The 17,648-nt window shown below is 40.9% G+C and overlaps 1 protein-coding gene across 1 annotated transcript in view; it reads right to left on the bottom strand.

The window, feature by feature from the left end:
• The window catches only part of NAV3 (neuron navigator 3), an 891,873-nt gene extending 888,751 nt beyond the window's left edge, over nt 1-3,122 (bottom strand). The window contains exon 1 of the mRNA XM_016923897.4: nt 2,813-3,122. The gene's annotated coding sequence lies outside the window, so the exon portion shown is untranslated. The remainder of the gene's footprint in view (nt 1-2,812) is intronic.
• Between the last annotated feature and the right edge of the window lie 14,526 nt (nt 3,123-17,648).

Raw genomic sequence — 17,648 nt, 5'->3', positions numbered from 1 at the left:
GCTAACAAAGTATGGGTCCACGTCCACACTTCAGCTTGCACCCAGAACAACCACTTCCTGTTGCCATGAGTTACAAGTTGGGTCACTTGGAGTCCTCCAGACAACTTGAGAGGTACAGCAATTTCAGAATTAGGAAAATATATTCTTGGTAATTAGCAGTGGTCAGCAATTCAGTCCATTAAAATATTAGATCAGAAATATTTGCTAATCCCTCTGTATAAAAATCTGACTTGGTAAGTAAACTTGAGGAATTTTTTTCCTATTATAAAAAAATAGCTCATCATTGCCAACCTTTCGTTAAATGATCCATGCACAGAAGAAATCACAAGGGAAAAAATGGTTTCAGGATCAATGTACTATAAATAAGAGAAATGTATGGCTTGTCACTAACATACCTTTTAACTTCAAATCACATGACAATTAGAACAGACTTTGTTAAATCCTTCACACAAACACATACACACACACACACACACAGTCACACCAAAATATAAGTGACCAAAAGGGCATGACATCTCAAACCAAGAACAAGAGAAAATGAATATTTTATTGCACCTACAATTAAATGTGCCTTCAAATTCCAGCCAACCTGCCAAAAGCATCTTGTAAATGTGTCAGGAAAACCCACCCACCCAGGGAACACCAAAATTGGAAGTCAGATAAAAACAATAATGCGGGACCATTACTACTATCACTGTTCACTAGAAAAAAAAATTTTAGAAGAAAAACATGCTATTTGGATTTCAGCGGCAAGGGAATTTTAAGTCTTTTGTAAATATTCAACTGAACTGGATAAATATGATCTTGGGTACGAACAGCATTAGGTGCAGAATTCAGAAAATAATACATTTTCAGCGTACAGCCTTTAAATTGGCTAAAAACAAAGACAACAACTGTGTGGAGTGGCATGCCAATAATTACTTCTCTTGGTTTACGTACATATCTTCTATTATATCAGTAGTCTCCCTTCTGCCTGATCTATTCTCTGCCCTAAGATCCTTTATCCTATATTAATAGTTGAATTTAAAAGACAAATGTGCAGACAAAGGAAAAGAGGCAAATAGAGCTCTCTCAAACTGAGACTTTTTTCTATATAAACTATATGCACCTCTAAAACAGAGCAGAGGAACCTCATTGATTAGAATCATTTTTCCACGTGAAATATTTTGACCTCAGGAAAACTTGAGCAAAACAACTAGATTTTTTTTAAATAAAAAAATCAGAAATAAAATTTTTATGGACAAATAAAAGTCCTCCTGGTTTTTGCCTTTGTTTTCACATGATACAGACATCTTATATTTCAAAGAAAAAAATATGTAACCATAGTAAGGAAGTGCCTTAACATAAACAAGGCAGAATAGGTTCTAAACTAGAGTGGATCATTTTTAAGAAGTACTAATTTATACCTACCTAGTTGTACCCATGCTAAGAACCAAAAACAAACTAAAAGCCTGGTTTCATTGTATTTTCATGTTTTCAGTACTACAGTCTGAATTTCGATATTTCACAAAAGACTTGCTATGCCTTTATTCTTTGGCAAGGTCTGCCTGGCTCTCCAGTTTTCTTAGGACCCTGTACCAGAGGTTGCCACTCCAGCCAGCTTGGACGTTGGAAGCTAGAAATCTGAACCTTAATTATGACCCACTCGTTCCACTGACTGGGTAGTGCAAACGTGAGTGATGTTCAAAGACGAGAAAATTAAGATAATAGAAGTTGCCTGCTCCTTAAAAACTGGAGGACAAGAACCTGTCTCCCAACTTTCCTAAAATTAAATGTCAAAGAGGGAGAAGAGTATATCAGTAATTTAAGAGGGAAGTTTATCTAGAATAAGGCCAGATTTTTTTTCAAAGCTACATTTATTTATACCCATGGCTTATGTGGGTTTAAAACATATGCAGCCCTTACAATACATGTCATACTTGGAGCACGGAAGCTAGCTGCAGAACTGATTCTGACATACAGGCGCCTAGCTTAGAATGCATTTCTGTGGAATTCAGGGAGATCAATAGACTCGGGAAACAAATATGTTGATGGATGAGGACGGGTCTGAAAACGACCAGGTTGAGGTGACCACGCTGCAGGTTTCACAGCTATTCCACGTTGGTAGAACGAAAGGGTTACACACGATTCCCCTTTCTTTAAAAGGGAAAGGAAAAAAAGGAAATGAGGGGAGAAAAAAAGAGGAAATGGAAGGAAGAGAATGAAGCGAGTGGTGAGTAAAGGAAGAAAGAAATGAGGACGGGGAAAGAGAAAGAGAGAATCCCGAAGAGGGGCGGGGGAGTGGGAAGGATAGCTATGATGTATGGACGCTCACCAGCCACCAGCCAAGCGCTCCATCACCCCCAAGCCTGCATCCCTCCCTCACTCGTCTGGAGACCTCGGGTTCCTCCGCCCTGGCGCTGACAGCCCTCCCCGTGACCCCGGCGCAGGCCACGCCGAGATGCCCAAAGTGGCCCACCGCAGCCAGCCCATCCGAACCCGCCACTCCCAGGACCGCGCTGGCCACCCCCATCCCCGACGTCCCCCCGCACCCCCATCAGTAGTGTCAGGGGAAAAGCCGAGAAGAGTGCAGCGAAGAGGAAAAAAATAAAGAAGGGGAGGGGGCGGGGGAGACGACCAAAAACAATTTTTAAAAATAATCTCATCATGGGTCCTGGAGAAGCAGCAGGGAGGAGACCCGTGACAGGCACCTGGAAACGAACACGCTGTTGCAAATACCCCGGGCTCCGTTGGGCTGGGCGATTTTCCACAAAAGGAACTTTGCAAGGAGCGCAGCGGTTTGCAATGGAAGAGGAGGAGATCGCAGCGTTACCTGGCCGAGGTCTTGCCGGCGGGCCGCGGAAATCCTCAGGTTTGCGATTTTGAGCCACTTGATCAGGTTACTATGGAAATCGTCTTAAGGAGATGGAGAAAAAAAAGAAAAACCAACCGAGGCACATCCTTGTCACCCAGAAAGAAACTGCTCGGGCCGCTGAGAGCGGGTGCGGGACCGGGCGCGGGACCGGGCGCGGCGCCTCTCCCGGCCCGGCTCGCTCTTTCTTCCCTCCTCGGCCGGGCCGCGCCTCCCCGCCCCGCGCCGCCGCCACCTAGCAGCCCGCGGGCCGAGCCGAGCTCTCCGCGGCGCGCAGCCGGGAGCGAAAGCGCGAGCTCGCTCTCAGCCTCCAGCCGGCCTGGGCGGCGAGTGGCGCTGTTTCCCAGCCGCGCAGCTGGAATTTAAAGAGACAGGCGCGTCGCGGGGTCTGGGCCCTTGCCCAGGAGAGGAGCCCACGGGAGGCCCACCGTCTTGGAACCGCGCGGGATGGACGGAGCGGGCCCTGCGAGAAAAGTTTCCTGCGGGAACGGCGGGAGGAGCGCCTGAGGACCAGCCTCAGCTTCCTCTCCAGAATGCAGAACACAGGCTGCAAGGAGAGTAAGAGGGATTTTTTTTCCTCCCTTAGAGACTAAGGGGGAAATGATTTGTATGCTCAACAAGTCTTGCATCTATTTTCAGCTGCTCTAGTTTCCGTCCATGAACACCGACTTATTTTCATTGAAAGCACACCTACAAACGGGGGATGGGCTGGGGGGTGGGTCACTCTTCATTTTATGTCCTACGAAGCAGAGAGGCATGGGTTTAGAGGAAGGTGGTGATGGGAAGATATAGCTGTCAAATATCTGGGATTTTTTTTTCTCTTCCTCTCTCAGCCAAAGAAGCGTCTCCTTTTCTCTCCCCTCACTCCGAATCCTGTAGGATAGACTTGAAGGTCTATTGAACCTTTACTCCAGGATTATCCACAGGCTCACCTGCCCGCCTACTGGCACCTTTTCTCTACAGCTAGGAAGGCAGGTCTACTTCTGTTGCTGAGAAGAAGCAAGATCCAGCAGAAAGAGGAGTCTAGCCTGGCCCTTTTCTATTCCTAGCTGAAAAACAGCTTTCAGTGGGCAGGTCTCTCACCGTTTCACTGTTACAAATAAGGCTCAGATCTCAACTGCTGACACGCAACCCAAACAGGATGTGCAGACCAATTCACATGGTTTGAGACCACCACATATTTGGAGAACCTGAGGAATTACGATGCAATCCATTTATTTTTCTGTCCTAACCATCACCTTTCATGCATTATATTACTAAACAGTCTCTGAAGTACTAGTTCAACTTGAATCCCTCCCCTGGAGAAGAGGTAGTAAGGGGACTCTCCTTATGGTCTTGTCTAGATCAACCAAACCGATTCCAGAGTCACTCTGGCATACAGTAGTAGACGCTCCATACATATGGATGGCATTATCAGAAAAAAAAAGTGAATCTAGATTACCAACACCTTGTGGGCAGGATTCATAGAGTATTCTGTGTTCTATCTTAGACTATACATTTTTATGAGCCCTACACATAGGAAGGATGCTACATTTTAACTCAAGTGTCTTAAGCTTCTTTCCTGTATCTCCCTACCAACTTAACCTCCAGTCCTCTCACCTCCACCACGCTTCCTTCATGTTGCTCTTCCATCTTGCTTGCAGAGCAAGCCTTCCAAATAAATATTATGAGTCTTATATAAAATCTTTATATATATCCCCATTTCCTTCAGGAAAGTGACCACATTTCTTGTTAGGGCATAGAACAGTTTCTTAGCCCCTTTGTGCTGCCATTACAAAATACCTGATACTGGTTAACTTATAAACAACAGAAACTTATTTCTCACAATTGTGGAGGCTGAGAAGTCCAAGACCAAGAGGCTGGCAGGTTCTGTTTCTGGTGAGAACCCAGTCCCTGCTTCCAACACTGTGTCCTTACATGGACAAAGGGTAAAAGGGCCAAGGCTTTTAATCCCCTTTATAAGAAAGGAGACTTCATGATCTGATCAGCTCCCAAGGGTCCCTCCTCTTAATACTATAACATTGGAGATGGTTTCTACATGAATTTTGGAAGGACACAAATATTCAAACCACAGCAAAGAGTGTTTCTCAAACTTTAGCATGCATTGCAATCACCTGTATGACTTTTTAAAAAATTTGTAGGCCTCATGCCCAACTTTTCTTATTCAGGTGGTCTAGTCCAGGGTGATGTATAAGAATTTGTATTTCTAACAAGATCCCAAGTGATATCATGCTACTGGGCTGGGAATCACACTGTGAGAAACACTGGCATAGATCTTTTGTGATCTAGCCCCTACCTACTCCTGCTTCATCCCTCACACCTGCCCCTCAGTTCCCAAGCAGGTCAAACTTAATAACTTATTCCATGCTTTCTCGTACAGCACCAGCTTACCCCCACCTGTACATATGCTGTTCTCACCCCATCTGTTCATGTGCTGTTCTCCACCAGGAATTCTCTCACGTTCCCAACCCAACTCTTCTCCACATCCCACACCACCACATCTGGGTAACACTTGCTCAACCCCTGAGACTAAACTCCTTTGGAATGCCTCCACAAACACTCCCAGATCCTACAACAAAGTTTAGATGCCATTTCTCTGTGCTGCCTCTATACCCACTTTTCACACATTAGGAATAATAATAGTACATTTATTTGTCTGCTTCCTCACTAGAATGTATGTACTAGGGGAAAGGATGGCAACTTATTTATCCCTGTATTCCCAAGGGTCTAGCACATTGGCTGAGACTTTGTAGCAGCTCAATAAATGTTCAGGTAGGTAGGGGAGTGAAAGAGAATGAGAGCGGGAGAAGAGAAACAAGGTTTTTGGTTGTTGATGATTGTGATGATGATCAAAGACAAAGTTCGTGATAGTATTAGAAAGGACAGAGATAGAAAGGAGAATTAATATTTTTGAACCCCTTGTACTGTATGTATCAGGTACTGGGTTAAATGCTTTGCATGTTACCTCATCTATTCCTTAAAACACCTTGCAAGACAAATATTATATTACATATGAGAAATCTAAGACTTGGAAAAGTGAAGTTGCTTGCTCAACATCACACAGCTGTTTGGTGGCTGTTGCAGAACTGAGGGAGGGATGATTTGTTTGATTTACTATAAGCAGCACAAAGGCAGTTTTCCACAGGTATAAGTAAGTTTCATGCGTATTGTAAATATTCATGAGCATTTTGTTACTTTGGTTAATATTACTTGAGCTCTCACCACCCCTCTCCCAGAAGGGGTCTCCCTCACAGCCTAGGGTAGGAACCTCTAAAGCTTTATTGTGGCTTCCCTGACTCAGTAGTCTACTGAAGTGCAGTCTCCTCAGCTGATGTAAGGGGCTCCTCTGGCCTCTGTCATTTCTGTGCAGTCTTGCTCTACCCTTGTACCATATCCTTAGTGCTGTGTAAATTTGTAAAAGAGTCAAGCAAAGCAGACAAGTATAGTAATCCATTATGGTGATGGGGCCAGACTCCTTTGCTTGTCTATATTTCTGCTCTAGTGTATCTTACTATAACAGAGATAACCATTAACTGGCAAGAAAATGTGTGAATAAATTAAAGTATGATTGATGAAATTATTTGGATATCTTTCCAAACAAAAAATATATTGTGAACAAAAAATGAGTGTGTTGGAAAGTAAATGGATTTTATGGCCATTTAGGATAAGGCTTTAATTCAAAACTTAGCTAATTTGCTATAAATATACCAACTTTTATAGTTAATGAAATCAGCTCAAGATAAACTTAGAACCTGTATAATGTCTATAGATTAAATCAGTATAAGAATGTTTGTTTTCTTTGAATGTTGTATCTTTTACATAGGATTTTACTAAAACATGAAATTCTTATAGCTGGAAGGCATATTTAGGGCAAGGGTTCTTAACTTTAGCTGCATATTACAATCACCTGAGGAGTTCTCAAAACTCTCAATGCCCAAGTTGCACCTCAAACCAATTATATCAGAATCTCTAGGATTTGAGATCTAGGCAACAAGGTTTTTAAAGCCTTCCAGGTGGTTCTAATGAGAAATCAGGATTGAGGACCACTTCTGTTGAGATGAACGTCAGTGGAATTCAGACCTGGCTGCTGATTAGAATCACCTGAACAAATTTTAAAGTTTCTCGTGCCTACACCCACCTACAGAGAATGTGATTGATTTGGTCTGGGGTGGGGCCAACTCCTCAATACATTTAAAATCAACCCCAGGTGATTCTAATTTGAGGTAAGGTTGAAAATCACTGTTGTAGAACAATGGTCCTCAAAGTGGAGGCCCCAGAACAGTAACATTAACATCACCTGGGAACTCATTAGAAATGCACTCCAGAGGCCCTGCAGTGGCTCAGGCCTGTAATCCCAGCACTGTAAGAGGCCAAGGCAGGCAGATCCCTTGAGCCCAGGAGTTTGACACCAGCCTGGGCAACATGGTGAAACCCAGTCTCTACTAAAAATACAAAAAATTAGCTGAGCGTGGTAGCACGCGCCTTAGTCCCAGCTACTTGGGAGGCTGGGGTGGAAGGATTGATTGAGTCTAGGAGGCAGAGGTTACAGTGAGCGGAGATCATGCCTGGACAATAGCTTGAGATCCTGTCTCAAAAATAAAAGAAAGAAATGCACTCCAGATCTACTGAATGAGAAACACTGCAGGTAGCGTTCAGCAATCTACATTTCAACAAGTCTTCTTGATGATTCTGATGCACGCGAAACTTTGGGAGTCACTGCCTTGCCACGTGGTATTAGTGATATTATTCTCCTTTACAATTGAGAACCCCACATTATCTTCAGCAAACATCTGTCGAGTTCCTACTATGGAAGTTCTAACAATTATTTCTAACAGGTTTCCAGATGGTGCTGCTGCAGGCCCAGAGATCACAGTTTGAGGACCACTGTCCTGTCATGCGCCAGGGCCCTGCAATTAAATATTAAGAATCTTGAGAGTTACTTTGTTTTCAAAACGAACCTATTACAACATACCAATGTGGTGTGGCTCCATCAAGAAAACAACTTAGAAAATGGTTGAGTTTTTGGAAAATCCTTTTCCCTAAAAAATTATGGAAAAATCGCATGTAGTTTTTATTAATTAATTTATTTATTTTTTTAACCTATTCCTACTTACTTGATCAGAAAAAAGAAAACTATCGGCCGGGCGGGGTGGCTCACACCTGTAATCCCAGCTCTTTGGGAGGCGGAGGCGGGCGGATCACGAGGTCAGGAGACCCAGACCATCCTGGCTAACACGGTGAAAACCCGTCTCTGCTAAAAATACAAAAGAAATTAGCCGGGTATGGTGGCAGGCGCCTGTAGTCCCAGCTACTCGAGGGGAGACTGAGGCAGGAGAATGGCGTGAACCCGGGAGGCGGAGCTTGCAGTGAGCCAAGATCGTGCCACTGCACTCCAGCCTGGGCGACAGAGCGAGACTCTGTCTCAAAAACAAACAAACAAACAAACAATCGTTCAGAACTAAAAGCTAAGGGCATCTTAGTTATGAATATGGTTGTGAAGAGTTCATTTACTATATTAGATTGCAGGAAAATCTCAGGGTGGGAGAGAAAGATGTTTGCCTTTTTTCTCAAACCAAACCACCAGATCCAAGGCCTAAGAAAAAAATAATCAAAACTTTGTTTTTGTCTGGCTACACAAATGAGCCCAATTTGCCTTCCAAAGACGCTATTCTTCTTCCTGTCACTGCTTTTAGAAGAAAGAAGAGCCTGGTTATTCTTAAAAAGGCAAGTGCTCTTCTTAATGACTTGGTGTGAATGTAACTATGAAAGTCCTGCCCATCCAAACCTAGACATTAACAGGACCCCTAGTTTCCACAGCCTCAGCTTCGTTCCACAGGCATAGAAGCCTAGATGACTGAAAGCCAGCATTGTGTCACTAATCTTTGCCTCTAGTCAAGCGGCCAAAGAAAACCCCAACCAGAGCGCTCAAAAGAAGACACCCTAGACCATGAAATCTTCTTTCATCCTTTCAGCTGCTTGAATTGATTTCAGGCTACTAACTTGGACCCTTGAGGGAGGATCTTTCAGGGATAAGCTCTTTTTATAGTATGAGACCCTGCCTCTACTTGGCAATTGCTTTTGAAAAGTTCTGCAATAGACTACTAAATTGCATTCTTTTTCCCTGAGACTTCCTTGGGATCAGTGGAATTTCTCTACTTAATAGAGGAGGGCTTCAGGAAAATATCCTAAAAGAGTTCGGAGTTGCCAGCCAAAGCATCAGGTGCTGTTACCGACAAGAGAAAAGGCTTTCTAAGAGTAAATTATCAGTATTTGTTTTGCCTGTGTTTTTTCAAATAACTGCAATGTTAATAACTACATCAGCTACTGAACTAACTCTGGAAAGATCTTAAAGTTTGAAATCTCCTACCAAGGCTGGAGGAAATAATAGTCATCACCAAACTACAAAATGTCACCTAGATTGCTTTTTTTCAGGCATGCATACTTAAAAATGCCAAGCAACTCGCAGAAATGTAATTAAGTTGTTTAGGTGAACAGAGAACGGCAGTAAGTGGCTTTTTAAAATATCAATTGTGAAGGAAAAATGTAAAGAGAACAAAAAGTAAAGAAAGATGATGAAAAGAAAGGGCATGTAAGAGTAATTGGAAAGGAGGTTGCTGTGAGTAACAAGGAGGCCTTTATGTGGAGAGTGTCCATTATAGACCGACATCTGAGGCTGTTTCATTATGGAGTTGATCTCCTTGGAAAAAAATAACGAAAAGGTAAATTTTCCAATCAGAAAAATCTTAAGACTAGATTACTACCTGTCTTTGAAAGGGCCCTGGCGTGGTGGCTCATGCATGTAATCCCAGCGCTTTGGGAGGCTGAGGCAGACAGATCACAAGGTCAGGAGTTCGAGACCAGCCTGGCCAGCCTCATGAAACCCTGTCCCTACTAAAAATACAAAAAAATTAGCCGGGCATGGTGACGCATGCCTGTGGTCCCAGCTGCTCGGGAGGCTGAGGCAGGAGAATTGCTTGAACCCAGCAGGCAGAGGTTGCAGTGAGCTGAGATCGTGCCGCTGAAAAAAAGTAGCAGTGAAGTTACTTAAGAGAATATACCTGTTGTTAGGAGGTTTCAGCTAAACTTACACCGACATGGGTAAAAAATAAATTTTTATATAAGAGGCCAGGCCCAGTGGGTCACACCTATAATCCCAGTGCTTTAAAACGCTGATTGCTTGAGGCTAGGAGTTTGAGATCAGCCTGGGCAACATAGTGAGATTCCATCTCTACAAGAAGGTTTTTAAAAGTTTTAAATTTATTTATTTATTTATTTATTTATTTATTTATTTATTTATTTTCTGAGACAGAGTCTTGCTCTGTCAGCCAAGCTGGAGTGCAGTGGCACAATCTCTGCTCACTGCAACCTCCGCCTCCTGGGTTCAAGCTATTCTTGTGCCTCAGCCTCCCAAGTAGCTAGGATTACTGGCATGTGCCACCATGCCCAGCTAATTTTTGTATTTTTAGTAGAGACGGGGTTTTGCCATGTTGGCCAGGCTGGTCTTGAACTCCTGGCCTCATGTGATCTGCCTGCCTTGACCTCCCAAAGTTCTGGGATTACAGGTGTGAGCTACCGCGCCCGGCTAAATTAAAAATATTTTTTAAAAAGAATGTGTGTGTCTACATATGTATGTCTGTGAACATGTATACATTTATAAACATATATGAGGAGAGAGGATACAAATGTGACTAAACGTTAGTGAGAGGTGAATATAGGTGAATTGTAATAGACTTGTAACTTTCCCACAGGTTTAAAACTTTTACAAAATAAAAAGTTTAAAGAAGAATAGATAAATAAAATCGCTACAAAATAAGTTACCCAAAAACATGGTATAAGGTGAGCTTAAATTAGAGTCCTGAAAATATGTTTCAGTCTGTTCTAAAACCATTAGCAGGAGACGGGCACCGTGTTCCTCTCTTGTATCACAATTGTTGTCATTAGAGATATGGCATACACGTTTGTGCACATCATACATTCCAAGTAATGCAGCACACTACTCTGGACCACGGTGACCTTTTAAATATTCTGCAAATTGATTTCCAGGCCATTCCCACTCTCCCTTGTTTATAGCCTTGGTAACCCAGAAGAAAATGAGACTGGCCAGCTGTGATTCCTGCATTTCTGTTCTCATCAGTGCTCAGAATTACATTTCTTTCTCTCCCAAAGGTTTCATGACAACGCTTACTGTTGATCTAGAGAGCAGCAGCACCAAGAATCTTCAATAAGGACAAGTTTAAGAGCTATAAGCAGTTGTGTGGACTCCTTAGAGGTACTCGATTGAATGAACACCAGTAGCAGCAGATTTATACTTTTCTGTATTGTAAACTATGACAGTAGAATTACAAACCTCTACAAAACATAGAGTGCACACAATACAGACAGACAATATATCTAGTGTTTGAAACCACAATATATCCAGATTATTATCTTTTTTAGCATTAAATCACTTTTACCTATTTTCATGATTTTTTTAATCTATCAAAATGCCCTTTCTTATACTAAATTTATATGAATGCTGATCACAGTAATCCATGCTATGGTCTAAAACTTCTACAACAATCCCTACCTCTCACATCAAACTGAGGTAATGAAATAAGAGGAGGTTGGCACCTGCCTTAAGCTTTGTGACTTGGAATTCCCTGGCAGACATATATTCCCATAAATAACCAATAAATATAGAATCAAAACAAGCTGAGTATATCCAGTTTCTTCAAACTAGCTGCCTTGTTTCTGTTAGGACAATCCTGATTTTCTAGTTGTAGAGAGAAAAAAAAAGTTAGTGGTTGGTCAACCCTTACACAGATTTCTTATCTATTGGGAAAAACCAGCAAAAATAGGAGAATTAGCATAAAAATAAAACGGAATGGAGAATAATTTTTTTCACGAGCTTGATGATACAGAGAAAAGATAAAGTTAGAAAAAGGGAAGCATTTCTTGCCACACAGAGACAGTACAAATAAAAATTCAAGAGGGACTTGCTAGGTAGAGACTCCAAGAAAAGACTGTTGTTCCACTTTCTTTCAGGAATCCAGAATTAGGTAGGGGAATTTCTATTTCAGTAGCTCAATATATAGGAAAAGGAATTATCCATTGAATTATCCTTATCAGTGAATATAGAGCCACTGAATAAGTATAAAATATTATAAATGGAAAGCTAGTATCACCCCTCATTCAGCCCTGTAGGGAGTCTAATTGAATATGTGAAAAGTTCATAAACATGAGAATTTTGTGCCTCAGATCAACAGTTCTTCATAAAATTTCTCCTCTGAAGAAAATTCTGTTTATTTCCATGCATTCAAAGTTCCTAGTTTTAAATGGGAAGTTATATGGAATAAAAAGAGAGAAGGAACAGTCCTGAACTCTCGTAGTAACTAGTGGTGGATAGAGCATACAATTTTACTTTTCATTCCATCAAGCATAGTAACAAGAGCGTACCTTTTTCTCGTACTAAGGGATTGGAAAGGGCCAGCTGGGGAGAGATTTCATTAGCTTCCAACTATTGGTTATAGGCATCCATTAATGCTTTTGGCAAGGTACCTTTGGGAACTAAAAACTTAACACAGACCGGCTTATTGATTTGTTTACTCCACTCGTAGAATGCCCCCTTTCTGTAGATGTTGGAAGTTCAAACATAGCAAAGTCAACATATTACAAATAATGTGGATAATGGGCAAATAGGTACTAAGTGCTAAAATAACTCATTAAAAATAGCATGAAGACAGCTTTTCTCCATAATCTCATCTAACCTAAAGCTACTTGTCAATGAATATAATCCCCAAATACTCAAAACATATTATGTTTTATGTAATATATATGTGTGTTATGTATATCAAATTTTATACACACATACATATATAAAGGTATTTTAATCGATATTCTAACTCTGAGTTACTGAGTAAAAACTTAAACCTCCGAGCTCCTAATATATTAAAATGTACATGTAAGTGTTCACTCTACATGTTTGATAAGAATGAGCTATCATATTTCTGATCTGCATATGTTTCATTAAAATCATTAAAAAGCATTATTTAAATGCTTCCTTATTGGCACCTAAATAGTATCAAAAGTATGTATACATGTGTATGAGAGACAGTATGTGTGTGCAGAGGTTTAGTTTGATTTTCTACTCTCAAAAATTATTTTGTTTACTAAAAAGAGTCCATAATTTAGCTCAGTTAGGACCCCAACTCTGTGACAAATTGTGGCACTTCATTTTGGACCCCCTGACATTTTGTTCACTGTGTAACTCTTCTGCATAAACACTGACTCAAGCCACAATCCACAATCCAAGACACTGCAAGAATGGATGGAAACAGAATCATGTGATGTGAAATGCAGAGTCATATCTCAGCTCCTATAATAACTGTCACAGAAGAGCAGATGTGAAATGCTAATGTCTGTCTCCTTGATGTTTTGCAGACTAGGAGGTTTTCCTGGTAATTTATAAACTTGTTGAAGTTGTAAGCACTTACAAAGCCAGTTTCATTATCAGCTCTATCAAGAGTCCTACCCCAAAAGGGGGTACTTACTACTTGTGTCAAACAACTGTGTTTGTCCTATTTTAATACCAATTATCATTAATCAACCTAAGAATCAAAGCTTATTTAAGTCCCCACCCTTAATTATAACCAGTATCCAGTTACAATGTCAGCTACTGGGGCTGGTAAAGATAAATAATTATATCCTGTATAAGAAAATTGCACTAATAGCTTGCTATGGTTTAAATATGTCTCCCAAAGTTCTTCTGCTGGAAACTTAATCTCTAATGCAACATTGTTGAAAGGCGAGACCTTTAAGAGGAGATTCAATCATGAAGGCAAAGCTATTATTGTGGGAGTGGGTTAGTTATTACAGGAGTGGGTTCTTGATAAGAGAATCAATTTAGATCCTTTTCTCTCTCTCACACTTGTGCTCCCTTGCACTTCTGCCTTCTGCCTTGAGATGATACAGCAAGAAGGCCCTCACACGATGCTGATACCTTGATAGTGGGCTTCTCAACCTCTAATAACTGACATAAATTTCTGTTTTTTATAAATTACCTAGCCTGTGGTATTTAGTTATAGCAACACAACATGAATTAAGACAGAAAATTGGTACTGAGAAGTGAGGCTGTTGCTGTGATAAATATTTGAATATGTGGAACTGGGTAATGGGTACAGACTGAAAGAATTTGGAGGAGCAGGCTAGAAAAAAGCCTAGATTGCTGTAAATGGAGTGTTAATGGCGATTCTAGTGAGGGATCAGAATAGGAGAGCTGTAAGGAAATTCCGAAATTTATTAGAGATTAATTAAGTGGTCATGACTAGAATGCCAGTAGAAACATGGGGAGTAAAAGCCTTTCAGATGAGATCTTAGAAATAAATGAGGAATGACATATTGGAAACTGGAGGAAAGGCCATCCTTGTAATATAGTTGTAAAGAATTTGGCAGAATTGTGTCTGTGTCCTAGGACTTTGTAGAAGGCAGAGCTTAAGAGCAATGAACTGGGATATTTGGCCAAAGAAATGTCTAAACAGCAGAGTGTTCTAGGTGCTGTGTGGCTTCTTGTAGCTGTGCACAATAAAATGAGGAAAGAGAGAAATTGAAATATGGAATTTATAATTAAAATGGAAGCAGAACAGAAAGATTTGGAAAACTATCAGGCTGGCCATGTAAAGAATGAAAAAGAATGTTTGGGAGGGAATGCTGAGACCATGACCATGCTACCTTTTGTTAAAGAGGTTAATATGAATAGAAGAAACCTAGGTTCTATTCATCAACACAATGGGAGAATGACCCTGAAGGCATTTCAGAGATCTTCGAGACAAGTTAGGAGGGCAAGGTTTCCAGAGAGGTGTCTTGGGACCTCAGCATTTGCTACCCTATGCTACTTTGGGACTCTGCTCCCTGAATTCTGGCACAACTCCCTTTGGTTACCCCAGCTGTGGTCCAAGCAGGCCAAGTGTGGCTCATGCTGCAGCTCCAGAGGGCACAAGCAGTAAGCCTTGTCAGTGTCCACGTGATGCTGACTCTACAAACATGCCAACTATGCAGGCTGTGGCACCAAAGTGACCTCCACTTAGGTTCCAAAGGATGTACTAGACAATCTGAAGGTCTTGGCAGAAACTTGTCACAGAGGTAAAGCCACTGCAGAAAGTCCCCACTAGGGCAAGGCCTTGTGGAGCTGTAGGAGACAGGCCACTTCAGAGACCCCGGAACTATAGAGCTGCCAATCTGCAACTCCAGACTGGGAGAGCTGCATGCATGAGACTCCAGCCCATGAGGGTTGCTGCATTAACTGAGCCCAGCTAAGCCATAGGGGCAGGACTGCCTGAGGTCTTGGGGTACAAACCCTGCCCTAGCGTGCCAGGATGCAGGACATGGGGTCAAAGGAGACTGTTATCCATCTTTGAGACAATAGTATTTTCCCCAATAGGTTTTAGGTATACTTGGGAGCAGTTACCCCTTTCTTTGTGCCTATTTTTCCATTTTGGAATGTAAGTGTCTATCCTATGCCTGCTTCACCATTGTATTTTGGAAGCATATGTAATGTTAGTTTCACAGGTTCACAGCTGGAGAGAAATTTGCCTCAGGATGAATCTTGCCTTTAGTCTCACTCGTATCTGACTCAGATGAGACTCCAGACTATAGGCTTTTGAGTTAATGCTGGAATGAATTAAGGTTTTGGGGCTATTGAGGTGGAATAAGTGTATTTTGCATGTGAGAAGGAAATGAATTTTGGGGGCCAGGGATGGAATGCTATTATTCGAATGTATCCCCCAAAGTTTATGTGTTAGAAACTTAATCCCCAGTGCAACAGTGTCAACAGGTGGGACCTTTAAGAGGTGATTAGATCAAGAGGGCTCTGCCCTTCTCAATGAACTAATGCCATTATTTAGGGAATATGTTCGTTATCATTGGAGGGGATTTCTGATAAAAGGATGAGTTTGGCCCCTTTCCTCTCTCTCACGCTTGTGTTCTCTTGCCCCTCAGCTTTCTGCCTGAGATGATGCAGCCAGAGGGCCCTTGCCAGATATTGCTACCTGATATTAGACTTCCCATCCTCCAAAACTGTGAGAATTTAATTTCTATTTTTTATAAATGGCCCAGTTTGTGGTATTCTGTTATAACAACACAAAACAGAGTAAGACACATCTTAAGAACGTTTGTATAAGAACCATTTCTTTCTTAACAATGCTACCAAAAAGAATATAAGTGGGGAATACCCAAATAATATTTCATTAATTTGAAAATGAAGCAAAATTGAATAAAAATCCCATAGAAAATGAGGTAAAGGTAAGAAAATATTTGGTCCTTTCAATTTCTTTCCTGAACCATGAGATCCTAAAGAAGTGATGAGATTTTCATGAGGAAAAGGTTAAAGTTATTGCAGACATATATTTGCTCCACTGAAGGCAAGTGCAAACCCTTGGCAAAGCACATATTTTGAAACATCTATATCCATAAAATTTACTCAGGAACATATGACTTCCTTTGAGAACTTTAAGAGATGACTCAATCAATATATTCATTTGAAAACTGAGATTCAAAGTCTTTAGTCAAGATTTATGACCATTTTATTCCTTTATTTTCCTAAAATTTCCACCAGCCTTTCTACAGGCTGTTACATCCTGATGTCTGTGGGAGGTTTCCAACTCTGTTTTAAAGTTCTGAAGAATGTTTACAGCATGTTATTTCTGTAGACCGTCTATCTTTTGAAATGCTTCAAAACTCTTTAATAGGAACTCACTGTGAGGATATACTCTACCCATAACAGTTTATTATACTTGTGGCCAATAAATGAATTTTACATAAATGAGTTTAGAAATAATTTTCAGGATGATAACCAATAATTTTGTGATTTGTGTGTTTTCCAGAACTAGTATAATCAAACCAATAATACATATTCTTCCCTAACCTAGTTCTTGAAATCTATTGAAATTTGTAACACCTTTAATATGCAAAGAACTTTACTCCTTGCTTTGTCATTGTAACTTCATAATTTAAATAAGTATTTTCTTCAGATGGGTCAGATTTTCTAACTTCAATATATTTTATAATTTGCTTAAAATATTTGCTTGTTGCCAAACTGTACACTTAAATGTATCTCAGGATCTCATGTGATAGAACAGTTAGAAGTCACCTCTCAAGAATAATCAGAATATTTATTGTTGACCTACCACATGCAAGGCAGTGTAACCCCACTACAGAAGACTGCAAAAGTTATAGAAAACCATGCCTGCACTAAAAGAGTTTCTATCTACATGGGATGACAGCATACGATAATGAAACACTTAAATAGGACTCCTAGAGATTATATGCTTCAAAATGAGTAGTCTGTCATTAAGAACAATCAAAGACAATTTTGCAACTCTTAATTTGGACGTCCTGAAGAAAAAGGTCTAAACTGAGCTTGAGACTTTTAACTAGGCCTTACAGAGTATTGATACTAAAAATGTGGCCCAGAGGAGCAGCAATACATACATCACCTGGAAGCTGGTTAGAAATGCAGAATCTTGGACCCAACCCAGACCCGTGGATCAGAATCTTCATTTTCAGTGGATCCCAGGATCATTCATATTGCCCATTACATTTGAGATTGCTCTGTAATGAAGGAAGTTAATACTTGACCTGGACATGAAAAAACTAAAAAGATGAGGTTAAATTCAGAGTCGGAGTCCAGATAGTAATGGGCCTTGAGAGTTCAATCTGAATTCATGTTTGTGTTTTGCAGTGATCAAGTGTAAAATGTACTAAAGAAGAGATATGTGGGGAACAAAGAGACCAATTAGAAAACCATAGGCTGAAGGAGTCACAC

This window comes from Pan troglodytes, chromosome 10 (genome assembly GCF_028858775.2).
Source record: "Pan troglodytes isolate AG18354 chromosome 10, NHGRI_mPanTro3-v2.0_pri, whole genome shotgun sequence".
Lineage (NCBI taxonomy): Eukaryota > Metazoa > Chordata > Mammalia > Primates > Hominidae > Pan > Pan troglodytes.
This window is presented reverse-complemented; position numbering and strand designations above follow the sequence as displayed.